At 44.4% G+C, this 11,691-nt stretch overlaps 1 pseudogene; it reads right to left on the bottom strand.

Annotated features, from left to right (window-relative positions):
• Positions 1-3,339: 3,339 nt before the first annotated feature.
• Positions 3,340-11,691, bottom strand: part of LOC113251094 (40S ribosomal protein SA-like) — a 32,919-nt pseudogene continuing 24,567 nt past the window's right edge.

The following is an 11,691-nucleotide window of genomic DNA, read 5'->3' as shown; positions in this document are numbered from 1 at the left end:
AGGAAGCAAGTATATTTTGCATGTGGGAATAAAATGAATAGTTGAAACCAAAGTGTGCACATTTCACTTCTGTGTCACTCTCCACTCCAATTTCTATATCAGTGTTCTACTGCCATACATAACACTGCGTAACAGATGACCCAAAACTGAATGGCTTGAAGCAACATCCATTTATTTAGCTCACAGACTTGAGATTTGTGATTTAAGTTGGGAATTTCTCCTGATCTTGGCTGGGCTCACTTGGTTTTCCAGGTCAGTTGGTGACTGTCTGGGATCATGTTTCTGGTGGTGGTTGGCTTCGGGCAAGCATGTTTCAGTGACCTCAGCCATGACCAATCTCTCCCCCACAAGTTTTTCTCACCCTTCTAGAAGATTAGACCTAGCATAAACTTGTGACTCAGATGGAGAAAAAGAGGATTGTTTAGATCATGATTATGAAGAGCAGCAAGAGAGCAAGCCTCAGTGCATTTTTCAACCCTCTGCTTGCATCACACTTGCTAACAACTGATTGGCCAAAATAAGTTAATGACTCAGCCCAGAAACAAGGGATGGGACCATCAGTATAATCGACCTACCATAATTCTCAAACTATCTTCTCTGGAAACCAGTGTCCCACAGATGTTTTAAGATGTTCCACTGAAAAAGGGTTCTATGGTCATACAAATTTGTGAAATGCTGATTATATCCTCTAGGTAAGTCATAGTCCTCATTAAGTTATTAAAGACTCTGAGAATTCTTATGTCTGTTTACCCTGGTTTAACTGTTCTCTACCACACTAATTTAGTCATGAAACACATTAATCACAGAACACTCTCAAACACAGCTTACACAACAACTATTCCCTGAATCAGTCTGAGAAGCACTAGTCTAAATTATGAAAACTCCTTGTAATAACTGCATTACAACAGAGAGATTTAGGAGACCCAGAAGCTTTCACGGCAGAGATAAATAAACTGCTCATGGTAATTATTTTCTCTATTCCTAGATAAGAAAATCAAAATCCGAAAAGCTAAGCAAGCCCCACGGAAAGAGAGCGGAGCAGCAAAGCTGGGATGCATATCCGTGTCTGCCTGCTTCTGAACACCCGTCATCTTTTTATCTCCCTACCTGTCAATGGCGGAATGTCAGACACCTTGACAAATGGCAGGTGAAGCAGCACATGATAGTCTAAGACCTGAAAAAATTTGTTTATGTGCTGGCTTTGCCACTAAGTGATCTTGAGCAGGTCATAACCTTCTTAACAGAGTATACTGGAAATATTTTTTTTTTTTTTTTTGCTCCCTTGTACCCCAAAGAATCTGGAAAATATTTTGATGAATAGTTCTCTGGAACACAAGAATCCTCTGAGGCTTTCCCATCTGCCACCATAAAGATGACCTAAAACTTACTGCCTTATCATTAATCCGGTCCTGAACATAACAAATTCATTTTTTAATTTGTTTATTTCAATCACTTACAATATTCAAAATATCCTTCCAGCCTGAAACTCTTCCCTTGCCCTTTCTAATTTTCCAGTGAAATCTCGATGATGTATTCCACTGAGGGCATATTAATATTCTGAAGAGACACAATACCTGTACTGCAGGCACTAATTTTAGAACATTCATCATTGAGGATGGTTTTCTTCTTCCTGTCCTAATTTTTTTTTTCAGGTTGTCAGCCTGTTGGACTACATTAAGCCAGGCGGTGACTTTCCTTTATTAAACATGTCTTTCCTGAGGGCTTGCCCTTTGTTAGGAATGGCAGGAGGCCCAACAAAGGGAGAATCCAGAGCTCTTGGATGCGCTGAGCCTGCCCTCTAACCGGGGAGAAAGAATTTGGAGCAACAGGAGACCACACAGAAGGTACCAACAGAACGGCAGAAACAAGGTCACTTTGTCACGGAAGCTATTTTACTGTTATGGAATCCATCTTGGCTTTACCTCACCAATGTGCTGAGGCAATGAGGTGAACAGGTCTCAAAATTATTTCCAACTCTGTGATTTAATGTCTGGTTTTGTACAGCAGCACCCGCAGCACCACACGAGGCCTTCAGTGAAATATTTTGTCTTGCAGGAAATCTCAAAATACATTTGAGTCTCCTGTTCTCCTGAAAAAGCAGTAGGATTACTATCCTTTTATTGCCACCAGTCTAACAGTTTATACGAAGGTTGCTTCTCCTTCCCTTAGGGAGGGCGGGCCTCCAGAGCAGGATTTCTCCACCTGGGCACTATTGACATTGTGAGCTGGGGAGTTTGTTGTGAGGGGATCCTGTCCATTGTAGGATGTTTAGCAGCTCTAGATGCCCACTGGATTATAAAGGCAACCCCCACCCCTGATGTGAAAATAAAAAATGACTCCAGACATTGCCAAATGTCCCCTGGGGGGACAAATCTCTACTGGATAAGAACCACTGCTCTAAAGTATGAGGGGGAAGAGAATCCTAATTTTTGTGTGTGTGAAAAAGGGATACCACTACAAAGTAACACCCTGAGCTTCCCTCCAAACCCTCGTGTGCAGTTGCAACTTCCCACAATTGTTCACAAAGACCCTAATCTGGCAGCTCTTCTGTATCTTTTGCACTTGTCCTCCACCCCCTAATATCTTTTGCCACTCTACACACCAGGTTTTTGAGCTCTTTATCAGGCTTCCTATAGTGAGTTCATTCTCCAGGTTTTAATGACAACCAATCTTGAGCAATTTGGGACACATTTAATGTCAAAACTGGGGAAGACTCCCATGGCATATCACGGCATCACATTCAAAAGTCTTGCTTCCCAGGATGGTGAGCCAAGGAGATGTATCAAAACATGCATCCTCCAGTTCCTCCTCCTTCAGGGTGAATTCTCTACGGACTCAGCAGAGCCCACTTCAAGACCTCCACTTCTACTGAGTGGAGGGTCAAACTAAGAGTCTTAAGTCTGGAGTCTCAAAAAGGTGTACCATTTGTTTTAAATCATAAAGCTAGCAGATGGGAGAGCCAGGATGTGAAGGTGGGTTTATCTACCTCCAAATGCTCATGCTCTTTCCTTCACCACCACACAAATGCGTTCCTTCAGGAAAAATAGAAAGAATTGGGAACACCATGAAGGGCATTCCATTTCCCCCCACCTCTCCTCCCACAACAGTATACACACAGACATGATTGTATGCCTACACACCAAACCAACAGACGGTGGTATTCGTCTAAAAACCACACAATGCTTGCCACATGGCAAGTATACCCTCATTTATTCCTTACAATAACTTAACAGCAAATACTCTCTTTATTACTTTTAATTAGCATCTTTCAGAAGCTACTTATTTTCCATCAACCTTATTTCCACTTCCTGTTTAGAGTCGGTGGAAGAAGAGCTTCAGACTGGTTAGTAGTCCTCCCCACGCTCAGGTCTGAGCAGTGGGAGCTGCAGGCCAGGCCTCAGCAGGGCACCAACCTCCAGACAGGGCCAGAGGGCACCGTGAGCCTTCAGACCCCACCACCACCTCTGGCTGAGTAACAGCGAACTCTGGCGCTGGGGCTGTGCAGCTGGCCTGAAATTGGTCCTTGCTCACACCCTTCCCAGCAGCGGCCTGCTCTTCCTTGTCCGTCTCCTCAGGATCTCTGCGGAAGTAGAAATCTGGTGTGACTTCCCGTGAGAGCTCAAGGGAGCCAGGACTGCACATGCGCAAGAGTTCCCAGCCAGCGCCTGCCTCGTCAGACCCACCGAGTTAGCTCCATGTGGCTGCACAACTTGGCGACAGCCACATCGGTGGAAGAGAGTCTGTCACACAAAGCAGTGGTAGGCAGGTTAACATGAAATGCCTCTGGAGAGGTTGGTGGCGAGTACTGGGAGCAGGAGCCGCCAGAAGTCTCGGCTCTGGAAGGCTGCCTGGATCTGGTAATGGAAGGTTCCAGGAAGGAAGCAGCCAGCAGCCAGAGTGGCTCCAGGGGCAGCAGCAACCTTCAGCACAGCCTGCTGGCCAGTAGTCTTGGAGGATGTGACATGACATCACCGGGTTTTTAAATGACAACAATGGCACGAGCTGCCAGCAGAGCTTCTCCCAGGCTGTCCTCAGATTTATGCTGTAAATGCCATTTTCTTTTCGTAGATGTACCGATCCATTTGGAAGTCAAGGTAGGTGCCATCTAAGTGTATTCCTGCTGCAAGAAACTTAAGGAGATCCCCTCCTTCCCTTGTAGGTCATCAAGGGCTCCAGATATTATGGAAGTTTCCCTTTAAGTCGTGACAAACACTCAGAACAACAGTGTATGGACCTGTCTCTGGGGGTAATGCAGAAAAGCTCTTTATTCCTATTTAAAGGTTGAGTAAACGGATGCACAGAGATGTTTGTGACTTGACCAAGGTCACACAGCTACTATGAAGCAGGACTGGACAAGTTCAGAATGCTTTAATTACCTATTGGGCCTTTGGACGGAAAAAAATGAGAGTTTGGTATTAACCAAGTATAGTGGTGCAGAGTTGTCCAGAGTAACAGAACCAATAGATAGGAGATACATATATGGAAATAGAGAAAAAGAGGAAGAGAGAAGCAGATTTAGTTTAAGTTATGGTCCATGCAATTATGGACGCTAGCAAATTCAAAATTTGTAGGGCATGTCAATGGGCTGGAAATTCAGGATGATGTTGCTTGCAGTCTTGCCACTGAAAACTGCAAGGCAGGCCAGCAGGCTGGAAACTCAGGCATAATTCTATGTTGGAGTCTTGACGCAAATATCTTTTTCTTTGGGAAGCCTATCTTTGCCCTTGCGGCCTTCAGACTGGATGGAGAAAATCTGTTTTTACTGAAAATCCGATTTAAACATTAATACATCTAAATAATACCTTCATAGTGATACCCGCACTAGCGTCTCACCAAACTCTAGTGTGCTAAGCTAGACAGGGCACAACAACCTATTCAAGTAGACACTTGAAATTAACCATCATCACCCCATGAAACAAGAATAAGGCAGGAGTGTTGTTCTCCACCGAAGGCTTAAAGGGAAGTTGGCCCTTTCAATTCTAGCGGGAAGGAGGCGCTGTGCTCAATGCATCCAAAACAAGGACAAAGTAGCGGGAAAGGCACAGAGGATTAGCACCAAGACTAGAAGGAATGTGTTGAAAGCCAAGCACATTCAGAAAAGGAAGGCAGAGGGGAATGATGCCCCCGGGTAGTGACAGCCCATGATGCTGGAGGAATGAGAAAACAGTGTGGCTTCCTTCCTTGAAATCCATGCTTGCAAATTAGATCTCACTTGTTCTCCATGTTAACAGGTAAGGTGTGGCACAGTCATGGAATAATATGGTTTTAAAGAGCTCTGAAAACCTTCTTCCCACCTAAAACTCTTCTATGATCCCAAATGGCTTTTAAGGGTGTTCACTAATGGTAACCACGTGAAAATACATGCTGAGCTCTTGCAAATGTTCCTTCTAGGGACAGGCATGTGGGGGCTGAGCACAAGTTAACAAGCTTCCTTTGCAAGAGGGATTTCCATTGCCTACAATCCCTTCTAGTGCTGTCTGCATCCCTGGCTTAGTTTCAGAAATTTTATGTTGTTGAGGTTTTTTTGGTTTTGTTTAATAAGTTTTCTCCCTAATAAAAATGATTAGTGGAGAGAGGTTCTGAGTGCTGCAAAAATACATTGTAGGATGTTACGTATTAAAAACTGGCTTGGGATCCAGTGTCAGCTTCTTCTTACAACTCAGCTCAGAGCTAGTTCCAATTCTCTTTGCTATGTTCAGACTGGCCTCTGGAGAGCAAAATGTCCATGTGTAGTGGTTTTGTGAAATGCTTAAGTGGTACAAGAAAAAAAAAAAACAAAAGGAGATGACTCAGTTGTTCAAGAGAGAGATCACAATTCCAAAATATAATCCCATTTCTCTTCCTTTGTTGTCTGACTTTGGGCACTTAACTACTCTATGCCTCAGTTTATCCGCCACCAATATTCAACCAGTTATAACATTTGTCTGCCCTCTTCCTACCTGATAAGTAATAAATCAGGTTGCTGGAACACTTTATAATCTTAAAGAATATAAATCAAGCACAGCAAAATATAGAAACCATCAATATCACCACCTTAGGTCAAAAGCAGGATTTAAATTCCAGGCTCCAGTGATGAAAGGCTAGTGGGTGGAAATGCTGTCAGTTGGCCCATAGCTCTTGTCTCCTTGTTTAACATGTTCGCCTTCAGATCAACGAGTCTTTAGTGAAAGACAACCTCACAGTACAGTAGCATTGTTATAATAGCAGATTGACAAAAATGGAGACAGATGGCTGCTCAGTGGCAGGTTTTTAAAATGAATTTATTGTTTATGAAATGTGCTAGATTGATGGCGCCAGTGACTGAGTCTGCCACTTAAAAGGAGAGATCAAGGGGGACAAGGACAATGACCTGGGCAGCCTCTCCATAATCCCCCTACCCAATCCCAGGCAGGAGGCTTGGGCAAGCTGCCAAGTCTCCAAAAGGGAAACAGTATTTGGACTCATGGCGACACTCACTGTGGAACAAGAGAACAGATGCAGCCCCATGTATTCCTCACATTGGCAGAGAAAATGCCAGTGAGTGCCAGTTGTGTGAGGATGGGAGAGAGATCAGGGCTCTTCTCCTGGTTATTGTCTTGTGTTCATTTCTTGGGAAATAGCATGGGGCAGGGGTTGAGATAATGCATTCCCCCAAATGGAAGCACCAACTGAAACCGTGATGTACACAGTCATTACAGCATAATGCTTACAGAGATGGTGACTGTTCTCATCAAATCTCCCAAGGTTTGACAAGTCTTCCAACCACCATTTCTTCCAATTCCACATATTCTTTAGTTAGTCCTCCCAGGCTTCAGTAGTTTTATGACGTCCTTCTTTCATCACATCAAAGGATTTCTGCCAAACCCAAATGGCCCCATTCTGTTTCCTGAGCTATTTTCTTGAAGGAGGCTCAGATTTCAGTAAAACACCCCAGTATGGTACTCTCCCCTTTGGCACTTTTGAGGTACCTCTAGCACGTTCTGTCAGGCACTGTCAGTGACATAAAGAAAAATCACATCCCAGTGAAAGTGACTATAAACCAAGGAAGCTAGGTCCTCCAAGTGCCAACTGGCTGAGAGCATCCACGATGTTCCCTCTACTAACTGACCTGTTCCACTGTCCTTTTATGGACTACACACAAGGTTCAGGACCATACTGGATTTGTATATAGTACCATAAAAGTATTCCTGGGATAAGCGGCACTAAATTGGTCAGTGTTGAATGGTTTATGGCTGTAACCTTAGAAAACATTCTGGTTTGACACTCAAAAGACAACACCAGTCCTAGTGAGGCATGTAGGCCATGTATTCTGAGCACTTCTGGGAAACCCTGAATACCTGCCCCCCACAGTCCCCCTCTGAGGGGCTCGCTACATACGGGGCCCTGTGTATCAGGGGATGTGACCTAGTACAAGCTCTCTGCACACTGTGCTGGGGCCTCTGCTGGATGTGGCCAGCCAATCCAGTTAGAGCCCTTCTTGAAAAGCTGGACAGTGGGATCTACTGAGAGAGCCATCAGAAAGGAAGGACTCCCGAAGCTGAGAGATACCCCAAGACAAGGCACCAAGCAGAAGCTGTGAAGTTGGAGGACAGCAAGAGGTTAGTCAGTGGGACAGCAGAGGCAGGCCAAACTTGCTGTCACCACAGTGATGAAACAGATCATGGAACAATCTCTCCAGAGTGACCTGGCACAAGGCCCGTCTCCACAGTTAATGAGCTGGTTTCCAGTCTCCCTGCCTTTCCCTATGTACTTTCTATTTCTTAACTGACTTAACCTGAGGATGCTCCTGTTGCTTGCATCTCACCACAGGTATTGTCTCACTGTAGCCCGGGTTAACTGAATGTGAGGGTCAATGTACCCACCTTGGTGGGGATTTATAATAGCTATGTTGAGTGCCAGGGTGAACCTCCTAGGTGGCCTGCGGTTAGAGGAGGATTCATATATGCACTTCTTTATTCAGGCATTCAGGAGTCTTGAATGCCTATTATGTGCCAAGCGATGTGCCAGGCACTACAGATATAAAGGAAAATTAGAAATGGACCTCAATCTCAAGAGCATTCCTAGAATTTGAACTAGGTCCATGGTTTTTTGATTGTTTGGCAGCTTGCAGAATCAAAGGTGTTCCATCGTCATGTCTGTGATCAGAGATTACGGGACAAACTCCGCTGTTAAAGAAACACCACCACTGCCAATGAACCAACATGAGCATAAAAGGGTTTAGCTGTACAGACAACTGAGAAGAGAAAATGAGAATTAAACATCTAAAGCAAATGATTAAAAGGTTAGTTCTTCAACTTGCATCCCAACAAAAATAAAGGATCAGCAGAAAAAAAGATGAAAGCACTAAAATAATGCAGGAACACTTTTTCGTGGTATGTTTGTGATGCAAACGCAATTCCAACCTGCCCAGGTTTGGTCAGCAGGCAGGAGAAGGAGGGCAACATAGGTTCGTATTGAGATTCAGAGGAAGCCTGGGTCAAAAGAAAAATACAAAATGACTGCTTTCCCCTGGGAATATTCTAAGGGAAGAAAGAGCTGCTGTTAGCCCCCCAAAAATGCGTTTGTGTAAATTAGAATAAGATGCCTCCTCTGGGCTCACAAAGCCCAATGCCAGCCCTTATGCCCCAGCAAGCAGAGTACATGACGCATTTCCACCTTCATTTCTCCTCTTGGCAAGGTGTCCTGCGCAGTTAACAACCTACAAACCTTTACATGGCAGACAGAAGGGAGGAAGCAGAGAAAGAGACAAAGAGGTTTAAGAGCGTCGTGCAGAGAGAAACAGAAGCTTAGCAACAGAGAATGAAACGGAGAGGGAAGGATGAGAAAAGAAGGGACAAGGAGAGGCAGAGAAAGAAAAGGAAGATGAAGGGATACTCCCAAGAAAGAGTGAGACAAAAATAGAGAGAGAGAGAGAAAGGGGGCCAGATGCTTTACACCTATTTCTCCATGGCCAGTCAAGACTTGGTAGTGATGGGGAAACCAGGCCAGGTAACTACGTTAAAACACTCAATTCAGTTTAAATCAACAGACCTGTCTTAAGGACTGACTTGTGAAGCTTTGTGGTTGAGGCTCGGAAACAAATCTGGGTGACCAGCTTCTTGTCCCAAGTGGCCTACTGCAAGCTGGGGAGAACACAGAATAAAAGAAAAGGTCTACCAACTGCTCTGAGAGCACCAAGCCACACATGATTAATTCTGATCAGAAAGATCCATTTCAGGCAAGGTAATGAAATTTCGTCTCATAACTTTGTTAGGCAACTTAAAAGTTGAGGATTTGACCAGAAGAAATCCAACCAACCAACCACCTACCCACCAATCAACCGACCAACAGAACCCTTGCCTGTAAGGCACATATTACTGAGATGTATGGTTGCTGGAGACTTCATTAAAATGCCAGATGTCCTGTCAGGAATTTTTAAGTATCACAGTTTTCTATTAAAAACAAAAACAGTTGATCTGATCCAACCCCCTCCACTAACACCACCACAAAAAAAATTCTCTCTCACCTACCCCCATCTGCCATGTGGCCTGATTTGGGAGATTCCTTTAGCAGTCTGAGGAGAATCTCCTTATAGCACATGACATTTCCTAGATCAGCACCTCAATTACCAATTTAGAATCTTCCAAGCAGCTGGAACTTAGAAACGTTTTTTAAGATTCTCCAACAACACCTTAAAATAGCCCTGGTCATTGTTAGTGCAGTTCCTAAACTGAGGAAGAAATACCTGACAGCCAACTGAGATCTAAGTCCTGTGCGCATGAGCCCAGAATTCATAGATGTTCATCAGGAAGAGGGAGACAGAGAAAGGGAGGTGTGCTACAAATAAAACCCACCTGCTGCATGTTTTCATCACAGCTAGTGCCCCAAAGGTCATGTCCTCATTTTTTGGTTCTTTCCAGCATTTATTCAACACATATTTACTAAGTCCCATCCTGAGTATTAAAGACTGAGTCAGACTCTGCAGATACCGCAGTGACAGAGAAAGAGGTAAACCCTGCCCTCCAAGAACTTACGGTCCCATTATACAAAGAATGGCACAAATAACCCATGATTTAGTACGTGGTATTACATAGTAACCACAAGGGTAACTGAGCCCAAGTATAGGGCTCTAGGCAGGCATGTAACTGGGGTATCCAAGAGAGGCTAACGGAAGAGGAGATAGTCGGACAAAGAGGAGACAGCAGACCAGGAAGAGAGAACAGCCATGCAGAAAGCCTTGTAGCCAGCTGGCTCCCACCCCGATCATGAGAAGTACGGGGGAAGATGAAGAGATTATAAATCATTGGGCTCTGGAAGGCCAAGTTAAGGGTAACCTCTGTTTACTGTCTTTTAGACTGAGTCATGGTTTTTCTCTTTGTCTCAATTGTCTGAATCTAGAAATACTGGAAAGAAATACTCCATCTCTAGTGTGTGAGCTGGCTGCAATGTGTAGATCCATTCTAGAGATGCCAATATAAAGAAGTTAACTCTCGAGTTCCAAACCACAGAATGACACAAGGCTCCGGTAGCCCTCTCTACTTCCCAGCTCCAAATAGAGCTGCTGCACCTCCCAAGAGACCCCTCTGCTTCTCTTGGCAACAGATAACACAGCTCCCAGTATCTTCCATTAGCTTGAGCTTCCTGACCGCTCTCCCAAGGCTGCCCTGCTTCTCTGTGGGAACAGAGCACAACCTCTTGATGTTAACATCGTCCATTCCTTCTAAGAAGGTTAAATAGCACAAATGGCTTTATTATATCCTTTTTGGGTCTATACTCCTGCCATTTAATCATTTTAGTTCCTTTCCCATTCATTAGAAAAGAGGAGTGCTAGGAGAGGAGAATCCCACAATTCAAATAAGTTTGAGTAATAGCCCTTAGGGGGAAAAAAAAAAAAGTACTTCAATTCTTTTCACTTTCCTTTCTCTAGTCAGATTCAGCTAATGGCACACAATAGAGGGAGACGAGGTATTCCTCTAACATTTTCAATATGCAATTTTGCAGCCAGTATAAGAAATAGGCAGAAATCTTTCTGTTTCTGAGATTGCTGGAATTTCAGGTACAGTGTAGTCCAGAGATGGGAGAGGAGTTTTGACCTGGAGTTCAATTCTGTTTAATTGGCAGTGGTGAGTGGGAGCAGACCCTTGATGATTCTGAGACCGCAGGTCTCAGCAGGCAGGTCTGCGCGGTCAGCCAATGACAGGACATGGAGTAGAAAGGACATTTCCCACCCCTGGCAGAGTGCTTAAGAGAATTCACTGGCTTTTGAGCTTGACAGCCTACAGCTGAATTCTGGCTCAGCTACTTACCAGGTTATGATCTTGAAATTAAAAGGAAGCCATAGAAGGTCATACATTAGATCTTTAAGACCTCATCAGATTAAGTTACTACCATCTGCTCTGACCTGGGGCAAATTTTCCCAATCTTCGCTATCCTGTGCACATAAACATAGTCACCCAAACAGTAATAACCCATATTTGGTTAGTTTGTGGCCCCCTCTGCTGCTGCAGGATCACCTGCCCTTTGGAAATTCTTCACATCTCAAGTCTTTCCATAGGTCCCTACAGGGTAGGTCTGTTCCTGTTAGTGTCACTGGTCTGCCAGGCTTAAGGGATACTGCCCAGAGGTATCCCATTTCCTCCAGAATCTGTCAAGGCTAAACGGTCCCCACCAGTCCCACTATTTGTCTCTGAAGTGCCGCGGGTACCATTGCTCCTCTGTCAGGTAACACTTCTC

Source organism: Ursus arctos, unplaced genomic scaffold (assembly GCF_023065955.2).
Source record: "Ursus arctos isolate Adak ecotype North America unplaced genomic scaffold, UrsArc2.0 scaffold_10, whole genome shotgun sequence".
NCBI lineage: Eukaryota > Metazoa > Chordata > Mammalia > Carnivora > Ursidae > Ursus > Ursus arctos.
This window is presented reverse-complemented; position numbering and strand designations above follow the sequence as displayed.